The sequence below is a fragment of the Nyctereutes procyonoides genome, unplaced genomic scaffold (genome assembly GCF_905146905.1).
Source record: "Nyctereutes procyonoides isolate TBG_1078 unplaced genomic scaffold, NYPRO_anot_genome, whole genome shotgun sequence".
Classification (NCBI taxonomy): Eukaryota; Metazoa; Chordata; class Mammalia; order Carnivora; family Canidae; genus Nyctereutes; species Nyctereutes procyonoides.
The window spans coordinates 26,529,920-26,541,814 of NW_026575052.1; the positions used below are offsets into that span (position 1 = coordinate 26,529,920).

The 11,895-nt window shown below is 47.5% G+C and overlaps 2 non-coding genes across 2 annotated transcripts; one reads left to right on the forward strand and one right to left on the reverse strand.

Annotated features, from left to right (window-relative positions):
* Positions 1 to 11,012: 11,012 nt before the first annotated feature.
* Positions 11,013 to 11,095, forward strand: TRNAL-CAG (transfer RNA leucine (anticodon CAG)). The gene has a single exon. It is a non-coding gene; the product is annotated as a tRNA-Leu (tRNA).
* Positions 11,096 to 11,397: 302 nt separating this feature from the next.
* Positions 11,398 to 11,480, reverse strand: TRNAL-CAG (transfer RNA leucine (anticodon CAG)). The gene has a single exon. It is a non-coding gene; the product is annotated as a tRNA-Leu (tRNA).
* Between the last annotated feature and the right edge of the window lie 415 nt (positions 11,481 to 11,895).

An 11,895-nucleotide genomic window follows, 5' to 3' on the forward strand; every position in this document is an offset into this window, starting at 1 on the left:
AACTGATAGGTGATTTCCAATAGTACCTCATTACGAGTAATATTGTCTAAGCCTTCCTTTTTTTAAAGATTTTATTTATTTATTCATGAGAGACAGAGAGAGAGAGGCAGAGACATAGGCAGAGGGAGAAGCAGTCTCCCCACAAGGAGCCCAATGTGGGACTCAATCCCGGATCCCAGAATCAGGCCTTGAGCCAAAGGCAGACACTCAACTGCTGAACCACCCAGGCATCCCTCCAAGCCTTCTTATTTACACATCTTTGCTCACATGTAAGATTTTCTATGGATCCAGTGTTCAAAGCAGAACCACTGGATTGAAGAATATTTGCATTTTTTTATAGATACTGCCAAAGACGTATCTTTTATAGATACTCCAAAAGACACCCACTAAGAGTGAGCTTAACTATTTGCCCAGAGATCCCTGGGTGGCGCAGCGGTTTGGCGCCTGCCTTTGGCCCAGGGCGCGATCCTGGAGACCCGGGATCGAGTCCCACGTCGGGCTCCCTGCATGGAGCCTGCTTCTCCCTCTGCCTGTGTCTCTGCCTCTCTCTCTGTGTGACTATCATAAAGAAATAAAAAATTAAAAAAAAAAAGAAACTATTTGCCCAAACTCTAATATATGTGATAAGCAAAAAAAAAAAAAAAAAAAGTCTCATTGTTTCCACTGGCATTTTCTAATACTTAGCTAGTGGGACTGAGTTTCTCCTTAAGCTCATTGGCCATTCATATTTCTTTTTCAGACATTTGCCCTTGTGTAGTAGGGAATTTACATTTGCCCAAAGAGAAGTCTGGTCTTTGCCCTCAGCTTTTGGGAGGTAAACCTTTGGAAAGTCCTGCCTGAGAGAGATGTCTTTGTTTAAGATGGGATCTGGCCACACCAGATATTCTAACAGTGAGGTTTAGGTTCGGAGAACTTGCTATCAGCTCATTTAGCTCCACTTGGAGAAGTTGAAAACAGATTAGCTATGTGGGGAATCAATCGCCTGTGGCCACATAAGGAAGGTCCTATAAAGATTCTAGACACCAAGGTGGCAAATTTACCTGGTCCGTGTATATACTCCATGTGTATACACAACAGTGCTGAGAAAATAATGCATGGAATCCATGATTCTCTGTGGAGAGGACAACAGACACTCCACGTTTGGAACCTAAAGTCACGCTTTTAAAAATTATACAAGTTGGGTGCCTGGGTGGCTCAGCGGTTGAGCATCTGCCTTTGGCTCAGGTTGTGACCCCAGGGTCCTGGGATCCAGTCCCGCACTGGGCTCACCGCAGGGAGCCTGCTTCTCCCTCTGCCTATGTCTCTGCCTCTCTCTCTGCTGTCTCTAATGAATAAATAAAATCTTTTTAAAAAAATCACACAAGTCAAAAAAAAATTACACAAGTGATCAGTTTTAGTATGGTCACTGTAGTGAACCACCATCACTATTTAATTCCAGAACATTTCCATCAGCCCCATGTGCCTTTCCGTTGGCATATTTTAATCTGTCTCCTTTAGCAGTAAAAAGCAGTCCCTGTGAGTATAACAGTTGTCATGGCTTTCTGTGAGTCCTTGTAACCAACAGATTATTGCACGGGAGGGTCGTCTGGGGAATGCCCCGAACTCAGCCCTTGTGTCACAAGTGGCAGTGGTCTTGTGGATTACTTAGCTCCCTCTGACACAGCAGCCCTGTTTGTAGTTTAGTTTTCAAATGGTAGAAGCTCTTTCTATATTTTGCATACTCACTGTTTGTCACTTTCATATGTTGCTCTAGTTTTCTCCTGCTTCCTCTTCCCCACTCTGCAACATTTTGTGTGAACTCCACCAAGATTAAAGTATTTAGATCACCCCAGAGAGTGCTTTTGTGACCTCCACCCTGGCCCCAGACAACCACTGATACGTTTTGTTACTGCTTTGCCTCTTCTAGAATGTCATATAAATGAAGTCTTACATTATAAACTTGTGGCAGGTTGAATAATGCCTCTCCTGCCAGGATGTGTGATCCTGATCCCCAGAAATTGTAGATGTTACATTTATTAGCTTGTTTATTTATGTCATTTTTTTTTAAGTAGGCCCCACGCCCAATGTAGAGCCTGAACTCAGGACCCTGAGAATAAGAGTCACTTGCTCTACTGACTGAGCTGGCCAGGAGCCCCTGAACATTACCTTTTTATAGCAAAAAGGGATTCTGCAGGTGTTATTAAAGGATCTTGGGGGCATCATTAGGTGAATCAGCGGTTTGGCGCTTGCCTTCGGCCCAGGGCGTGATCCTGGAGTCCTGGGATCGAGTCCCACATTGGGTTCCTTGCATGGAGCCTGCTTCTCCCTCTGCCTGTGTCCCTGCCTCTCTCCCTTTCTGTGTCTTTCATGAATAAATGAATGAAATCTTAAAAAAATAAAATAAAGGATCTTGAGATGAGATTATCATAGATTATCTGGGTGGGTGCTAAATGCAATCCCTGCGTCCTTACAAGAAGGTCAGGGTGCCTCACTCTGTGCCTTCACTCTGTGAAGCATGTGAGTCTTGATATTCCAGGTCCTGAGTTCAAGTCTCACCTTGTGCGTAGAGATTACTTAAAGAAAACAAAAGGAGGAGGAGGAAGAGGCAGAGGGAGATGAGAGATTTGATGACAGTAGAAGAGAAGGCAATGTGAGTGTGGAAAGAAAGATCAATCACTTTGATGCAGCCAGGAGCCCAGGAAGACAGGTAGGTAGCCTTTAAGAATACAAGGGGCAAGGGATGGATTCTCCTTGCAACCTCCAGAAGCAACTAGTCCTGCTGACACTTGATTTAGAACCTTAAGACTCCTTTTGGACTCCAGAACCGTAATAAAACACATTTTTTAAAATAAAAAAAAGAATAAATTTATGGATTTTTTTAAGCCACTAAGTTTGTGATAATTTGTTACAGCTGCAAGAGGAAAATGATACAGTAGTCCTTTGTGAAAAGCTCTTTTATGTAACATAAAGCTTTTGAAATTCATCTATGTTGTGGAGCATTGGTTAAGTAGATTGTTTCTTTTTAATGCTGAATGTATTCTGTTGTACTGATAGACCACAATATCTTTATCCATTCACTACTTGATGGACATTTGGGTACTTTCCAGTTTGGGCGGCTATGAACATTTGCATGCAGCTTTTTTGGGTACAAACCCATGATTTCATTTCTCTTGGGTAAATACCTAGAAGTAGAATTGTTGGAGCATACGGTGTGTATAGCAGTGACATTGCAAAACTGTGTTCCAGAGTGGCCACACCATGTTGCCAAAGTGGCTGCTCATCATTGGTTTTATGGATGAGTACACAAGCTGGAGAAAGGGCAGGAACTTGCCCAGGATGGTCACCAGCTGAATTAGAGACATCAGCAGAACTAGAATCAATGTCTACAGCTTCTCATCCCCAGCAGGGATCCTGGGAGGCAGGCCTGCCTGAGTGTCTCCCTACCGTTTCTAGCCTGGCCGGCTGTTTCTGCCACTTCCTACCTTCTCTCACCCCATCCAGCCCCATCCAGCCCCAGCAGGAGGTAGAGACCAGAGCAGCATTCAGTAGGGGCTTCGCAGTCCCCACCCCAGAGGGTACGGGCTAGTGGTGGCAGAGGCTTGGGGAATGGGGGGCACTGTCAAGAATGCCCCCTTTAGGATCTGAGGGCAGTGCACGTCCCCCCAGAAAAGCCCTTTGGGCAGAATGTGAGGTCATTTTTGATCAAATAACTTAAGATTTCTTTTTTATTTTATTTTATTTTACTTTATTTTATTTTATTTTATTATTTTTTCATGAGAGACACAGAGAGAGGGAGATATATAGGCAGAGGGAGAAGCAGGTTCCACACAGGGACTCAGTCCCAGGACCCCAGGATCATAACCCAAGCCAAAGGCAGATGCTCAACTACTGAGCCACCCATGCGCCCCTTGATGAAATAACTTCAAATACTTCATTACAAGCACTTTGTTTTCACTTTTGTTTTTGATCTGATTATGCCAACGAGAAAGCCTCCTTTGGTGCTGTTATGTCTTTAACATCTAATGCTGTTCACCTCTTCTTAGTGAGCAAAGGTTCTGGCTAGAATTTAATGGCAGTGGTTTGTTCCCATTGTGCTTATTTTTACTGTGACCTTCTTCTATTTATGGGTAATGATGCAGGTTTGCTATGATAGCCATGTTATAAGATTCTTCTCAAAAACACATTTATCACAGTGTTGAAAATGAGGCCAGTCCAAGAAAATATTTAATTTTTAAAAAGTGCACACAACCTGGGGCACCTGGGTGGCTCAGTCAGTTGAGTGTCAAGTCTTCCATCTCAGGTCATGATCCCTGGGTCCTGAGATCAAGCCCCGTGTCCTGCTCCCTGCTCAGTGGGGAGCCTGCTTCCCCCTCTGTCTCTGCTGCTCCCCCCGCTTGTGCTCTCTCTCTCTGTCAAATAAATAAATAAAATCTTAAAAAAGAAAAAGTGCACGTAACTGTTGTATGTATGGTCAAATGGTTTCACCAAGGGTGTCAAGACCATTCACTAGGGAAAGGGCAGTCTTTCAAAACAGGGTCCTGGGAAAACAGGATGTCCACATGCAAAAAAATGAAGTTGGACCCTGCCTTACAACACCATATATGAAAATTAACTCCAAGACTGGCCTGCTTAATCAGAGGAACATTGATGGGGTTGTGAGTTCAAGCCCCACATTAGGTGTAGGAATTACTGAGAATAAATTAAAAATTTTTTTAAAAAGCAACAAAACAAGGACCTGAACATTAAGTCTAAAACTATAAAGTTCTTGGAAGAAAACAGGGGGAAAAAAATCTTCATGACGTTGGATTTGGCAATGATTTCTAGGGTATGACAGCAAAAGCACGGGCAACAAAAATAAAAGTAAATAAATTGGACAATATCAAAATTAAATTTTCTGTGCTTGAAAGGACACAATATGTGAAATAGTGACCTATGGATTGGGGAAAATATTTGCCAATCATATATCTGATTCAAGGGGTTAATTTACAGAATACGCAGACCCCCCCCCCCACACACACACAATTCAATCACAAGAACAAAGTTAAAAAAAAAAATGGGCAAAAGACTTGGATAGACATTTCTCCAAATAAGATATACACACAGCTAACAAGCACATTAAAGGATGCTCAACACCACTAATCATTAAGGAAATGCAAATCAAAACCTCAATGAGATATCACCTCACATTCATTGGGATGGCTGCTATTAAAAAACCCCAAACAAATAGTCAAAGCAGAAAATAAGGGGCACCTGGGTAGCTCAGTAGTTGAGTAGTTGAGCCTTTGGCTCAGGTCATGATCACGGGGTCCTGGGATCGAGTTCTGCATCATGCTTCCTGCATGGAGTCTGCTTCTCCCTCCGCCTGTGTCTCTGCCTCTGTCTCTGTGTGTCTCTCATGAATAAATAAATAAAATCTTTAAATAAAACACACACACACAAAATAAGAAGGGTTGGGTAGATGTGAAGAAACTGGAACCATTGTGCATTGGTGGTAGGAGTGTAAACTGATACAGCTGTTGTGGAAAACATTATGGTAGTCTCCCAAAAAATTAAAAATAGAATTGCCGTATGATCCAGCAATTCCACTTGTGGGCATACATCCCAAAGAACTGAAAGCAGGATCTCAAAGAGATATTTGTACACCCCTGTTCATCACAGCAATATTCACAATGGTGGAAAGGTAGAAGGACCCAAGTGTCCACCAATGGATGGATATCCAACCATGTGGTATATCCATACAGTGGACTATCATTCTGCCTGAAAAGGGAATAACATTCTGGTCCATGATATAGCATGAACTGTGAGGACCTCATCCTAAGTGAAACAAGCCAGTCACAAGGACACAAATACTGGGTGTGTGATTCTACTTATAGGAGATACCAAGAGAAGTCAGACTCCTAGGAACATAAAGTGGAACAGTGATTGTGAAGGACCACAGACAGGGAGGACAGAGGGGCACCTGGGTGGCTCAGTGGCTGAGCGTCTGCCTTCAGCTCCGGTCCTGATCCTGGGGTCCTGGGATGGAGTCCCGCATCGGGCTCCCCACGGGGAGCCTGCTTCTCCCTCTGCCTATGTCTCTGCCTCTCTCTCTGTCTTTCATGAATGAATAAAGTCTTAAAAAAGCAAAAAAAAAAAAAAAAAGATGACAGGGAATTAGTGTTTAGTGGGGACAAAGTTTCACTTGGGGAAGATGAAAAAAGTTTTGAAGATGGAATGTGGTGATGGCTGCATAGCAGTGTTATACGTAAGTAAGTCTTATATGTGTTTTATTCTAATTAACTTCTTTGTTAACATGTACCATTGGAACTCAGATTGGGTAAAATAGGGTAATAAGTGCCTGAAGTTTGAGAAGCCCAGTAATCCCGTCTCTTTCTTGTCACCATTGGGGCATCTGTCCTTGCAGAGAGGGACAGGGATTATCTCAAGCTGCACAGTAGGCCAATGTGGCCAGGGGCTAGGTGGCTCCTGTCATCACTGCGCATTCTCCTCACCCCACCCCCCTGGGGACATCCAAGGAGCAGGCTGGGACTGGGGTATGCAGGTAAATCAAGGCCAACAGCTGTGGGGGACTCCACGAATTCATTTTTTTTTTTTTTAAGATTTTATTTATTCATGAGAGACACACACAGAGAGGCAGAGAGAGAAGCAGGCTCCATGCAGGGAGCCCGATGTGGGACTCAATCCCCGGGTCTCCAGAATCAGCCCTGGGCCGAAGGTGGCACTAAACCGCTGAGCTACCCGGGCTGCCCGGACTCCACGATTTCTAGGCAAACACCCATTTCTATGAAATGCCACCATGCTTGAACTTCCTGGTATAGAGAAAAGATGTGAGGTCTTCAGGGAGGAGGTGCCATTTGAACAGAGCCCTGAGAAGAGCAGTTTGAGAAGGGAGCATTCTAGATGGACGATATAGGAGCGAAGGGCGGACGTCAGGATGCTGAGTAGTTGGGGCCGATGCACTTTGTGTGCATGTCTCTGTGTTAAGAGACACAGCCAAGACCAGCACAGAGTGGGTGGGGAGCTGGCGGGGCCCTGCCAGCCTCTGGGCCGGTTACCTCCAGCTCAGAAGGAGGCAAAGATCTGATTATTTTCCCTACCTGGGCCCTACTGCCTGCTGGGACTGGGACAGAGGTTGTTTGGGGTGGGAGATCCAGAGCTCCAGAGAAAGGGCATTAGGATTAATTATTCATTGATACATCCACAGCTCATAGGCCTGAGACATGTGGCCAGGCCAGGGCTCACATGGACTGACCCCATCCTGGCCAGGTGCCAGCTACACAAGGAGGTCTGGGGTGGTATGTCCAGGACTTCCTGCCTGGGGACACCCCTATCTTGGTGTCTCATTCATTCATTATTTAACCTGTGCTCCTTTATCTCCTTCTCCACGTTTTTGTGTGCTAGGCCCTGGGAATTCAGTGGCAAAGAAGACTCTTGCAGCCTCTGTCCTTTTGTTTTTTGGTTTGTTTGTTTGTTTGTGGGATTTTTTGGGTGTAAAATGATGGTTTTATTAAAGCACGGGGACAGAACCCATGGACAGGAAGAGCTGCTGCCAATCTCTGCCCTTTTGAAGAGCTCAGTTTTAGAAACAGGGAAGGGACACATACCTATACAGGCTTTTCCAGTTGCTGTGAGGGGTTGGCCCTGGAGCTTGTGGGAACACAGAGGAGGCAAAAAACCTAGGTAAGGGAGAGGAATATCAGAGAAGGTTTCCTGGAGGAGGCATCATAGGAGAAGCTACCAGGGGGAGGAAAAACTGCCAACCTTCTTCAGCCTCTTTCCCAAAGTGCGAGATCCAGGTCCAGCCACACTGTCCCTCTCCCGACTCTGGCCCTGGGCCCTGCTATTGGGAACTGCCCCCATCACTCCATCCTTCCTAACCATGCCCACAGTTCCAGGACCATTCCTGAGACCTCTTCTCGAGGACACTAGGCTTCACCACCATCTCCATCATCCCCAGAATTTTTTCCCCCCTTCTTTTGCCCAACAGGAAATTGGCACATGCCAATTATATATTCTAGTCTGTGGATGCTATAGTAGTACCCATCTATAGATAAACAATCCTTCTAAAAACAAAACAAAACAAAACAATCTTTCTATCTTCCCCCTGGATGTTGAGTACATTTTGTTAAAGGATAAATTTTTAAATTAAAATGTAAAAAAAATTGTGTTGTGGAAACAACACAAAAGTATGGCAGTTCTTTAAAAAAATAAAAATAGAATTTTTAAAAAATATTTTTAATTTATTTGACAGAGAGAGAGAGCAAGCAAGCACACACAAGAAGAGTAGTGGGAGAGGGAGAAGCAGGCTCCCCACTGAGCAGGGAGCCCGATGTGGAGCTCCATCCCAGGACCGTGGGATCATGACCTGAGCCAAAGGCAGACGCTTAACTGACTGAGCCACCCAGGCGCCCAAATTTTAAAGGGTATTAAAAATATAAAATATATTAGAAATATGATCATTTAAACATGTGATCAATATAAAAATTACTAATGAGATATTTTATATTCTTTTATAAATGGCACATCTCAGTTCCGACCAGTCACATTTCAAGTGCTCCATAGCTACAAGTGGTTAGTGGTTACTGTATTAGCACGGCTGCAGATAATAGCTAATATTCCATAGACAGAACATTCAGGATTTTTTTTTTTTTTTTTGCCTTTTTCAAAGTCCTAACTTTTCCTGGCCATTTTTTCATTTAAAAAGAAGTACCCAAGTAATCCATGCTCATTATCCAAGTATCAAAAGCAAGTAACCAAAGAGAAAAAGAATCATAATAAATGACACCAGCCAGAGATAATCACAGTTGCTCATGTTTCTATAGCCTCCGAGATTTTAATAGACACGTATATAATTATTTATTTAATAGACACAGGAGTATAATGTGTCCATTAAATATTAATGTATAAATCATATAATAAAAGTTAATACATTAATAGGCACATTATATATATTTTAAATAAATGTTAGTTATATACGGTACAAATGTATAAACAAGTAGTTATGTATTTTTAAATTCATGTATTTGTTAATGTATAGACTGAAATTGAATTAAGCATCTTTAAAAATTGAGGGTAGTTTTAGATTGACAGAAATATTGCAGGGTACAGACAGTTCACTTATAAGCATACCCAGTTTCTTCTATCATTAACATCTTACATTGGTCGGGTGTATTTGTCACAATGAGCCAATATTGAGGGATTATAATCAAAGTCTGTACTTCACTCAGATTTCATCAGTGCTTTGCTGCTGTCCCTTTTCTGTTGCAGAATACGGTCGGGATAGCACACTGAATTTCCTGGCGGAGTCACTCCTAAGACTTGGCTGTGACCGTTTCTCAGACATTCCTTGTTTCTGAGGACTTTGAGAGTTTTGAGGAGCGCCGGTCAAGTATTCTGTAGAATGTACTTCCATTGGGATACGTCTAATATTTCTCTCACAATGAGAATCCCACGAATGCATTTTGGGGAGGAAGGCCAGAAGTGCCACTCAAGGGCACAGCATGCCAAGGGTATATACTGTCAATGTGACTTACCGCCGTTGACGTTGACCTCGATCATCTGGTGAAATCATGTTTATTTTGATCAGATTATATGTGCGCACGGTACAAAGACTTAAAGTGCGAGTTAAAAAGTCTCCCTCAGGCTCTTGCCTCCTCCTCCTTCAAAACAGGGGTCTCCTCACCAGAGGCGGCCACGTCGGGTCCCTGGAATACATACAGCGCTTTACACGGTGGAAGGGGGTCTGCAGATGCGGCTAAATTACGGGTCTTGAGACAGGGAGATCCCTCTGGACTATCAGGATGGGCCCAGTGTGATCGCCAGGGTCTTTATCGGAGGTCAGGCGCCAGGATCAGCGCGAGGGGAGGCCGGGCGGCGGCGGGAGCCGGAGCAGAGGCGGCCCCCGGGGAGGTCGCAGCCTAGGACGTGAGCGGCCTCCGGAAGCTGGAAAGGAAAGGAAATGGGCCCCCCAGAACCTCTGGAAGAAGTGCAGTTCTCTTCTCCAGAACCGAAGGATGGCGAACGGTGTCATTCTAGGCCGCTGAATCAGCGGTCGTTTGTCACAGCAGCGGTAAGAACCGGATGCAGCGGCTCCAACGCCGCGCCGGCCTCCCCCGCGAGCGGCGCTCGGAGCCCCGCGAGCCCCGCGAGCCCCGCCCCGCCGCCCCGCGAGCCCCGCCCCGCGAGCCCCGCCCCGCCCCCCGAGCCCCGCCCCGCCGCCCCGCGAGCCCCGCCCCGCCCCCCCGCCCCGCGAGCCCCGCCCCGCCCCGCCGCCCCGCGAGCCCCGCCCCGCCCCGCCCCGCCGCGCCGCGGTACCCCTGCTCTCGCGGGCGCCCCGCTGCCTGCCCAACAAGGTCTCTTTCTTTTAGGGAAAACTTCCTCTGTAACTACCTTCCCGCTGCCCGCGTTCGCCTCGCGGACACCATCCCCATCCCTCGTACACATCAGGCTTTTGTACGCAGATAAACCGCCTCTTCTCCGAATTTAACAGCCCCCAACTTTCCCCTTGTTCGCTTACTAAAAAGGCACAAACGCCAACTTGCCCCGGCGGCGGCCCCAGGCAAGCACGTGCGGGCGATGCGTCCGTCCGCGGCGGGAGCCCGCCCGCGCCTCCCTCCAACCCGAGCGGTCCAGGGCCCGCCCACCGCTCCCCTCGCGGCCAGCAAGCGTCGCGACCTTCGCCGCCCGCCCGTGGTCCCCGCGTTAGAAACGACCGCGCGTCTTCGGGTTCGGAGCCTGGACCAGTGGCTGGAATTTAACAACGTAGTTTCCTTTCTATTATGTTTATTTTTACGGTTATTTTCGACCGATGGCAAGGGAAACTGATTTTCGTGTTTCTGCTCAGGCTACAGTTTCCATTTAATACACGTAGGAAAAAAAAAAAAGACTGAATCAGTTGCAGTTTATACCCGCGGGCGCCTGGGGCGGCGGGCGCGGGCCGGGGCTGCGGGCACACGGCGCCCCCTGGCTGCGCTCCTCGCCGCGCCGCACGGCAACGGCAACTACACGGCGCCCTCCAGACCGGCCCCCGGGAAGTCAGGATGGCCGAGCGGTCTAAGGCGCTGCGTTCAGGTCGCAGTCTCCCCTGGAGGCGTGGGTTCGAATCCCACTTCTGACAAATCCTATCTTTTGCCCTTTTCTTCCCGCAACGTTCGAGCAGAGCGTATCCGTTTGACGACTCTCAACAGGGACCCCACGGTACAGATCGGAGCTTTTTTTTGTTTTTTCCCCCGGTCCAAAGTCAAATAAATGTCATTAGGAAGAAAGTGCCTGTTGAGAGAAATACTTGTTCTGCAGAGAGATTAAATGGAAACTGTCCGGCGGTGCATCAGCTCGTTGATTCTTGCAGCTGTTGGCGAAAAGCGAAAAGTACTGGGGGGGGGGGGTAGGAAAAAAAAAAAAGCAAAGCAAAAGAGCGCTTGTCAGGAGTGGGATTCGAACCCACGCCTCCAGGGGAGACTGCGACCTGAACGCAGCGCCTTAGACCGCTCGGCCATCCTGACTGCTCGCTCTCCGCCTTCCAAGCAAACCTCTTCGGAATAGCTCTAGTGTGCGCATGCGTAGCGAGCGGCGGCGGGGGACCGGGCGGGCTGCGTTCCGCGCCGGCTCGAAGGGGCGGGGCGCAGTGGGGCGCGGGAAGGCTGCGCAGGCGCCTCGGTGGCGGCAGGGGGCGCGCGCGGCGTGCTGGAGAGGCGGGGCCCCGCGGCGCCTCGGGCCGGCGCTCCGTGCGCAGGCGCCGCGCTCGTCCGCGTTTCCGGCCGGCGTCGGGGCGCGCGCACCTGCGGGCCCGCGGCCCTTGTGCTCGGTGCCCCGGGCGGCGGCCGCGGAGTCGCAAGGTGTCACCGCGCGCCGGGCGCGTTCTCCTTCCGAGCACCTGTGCAAACTGCAACTTGACGGTTGTGTGTGCTGAAGCCGCTT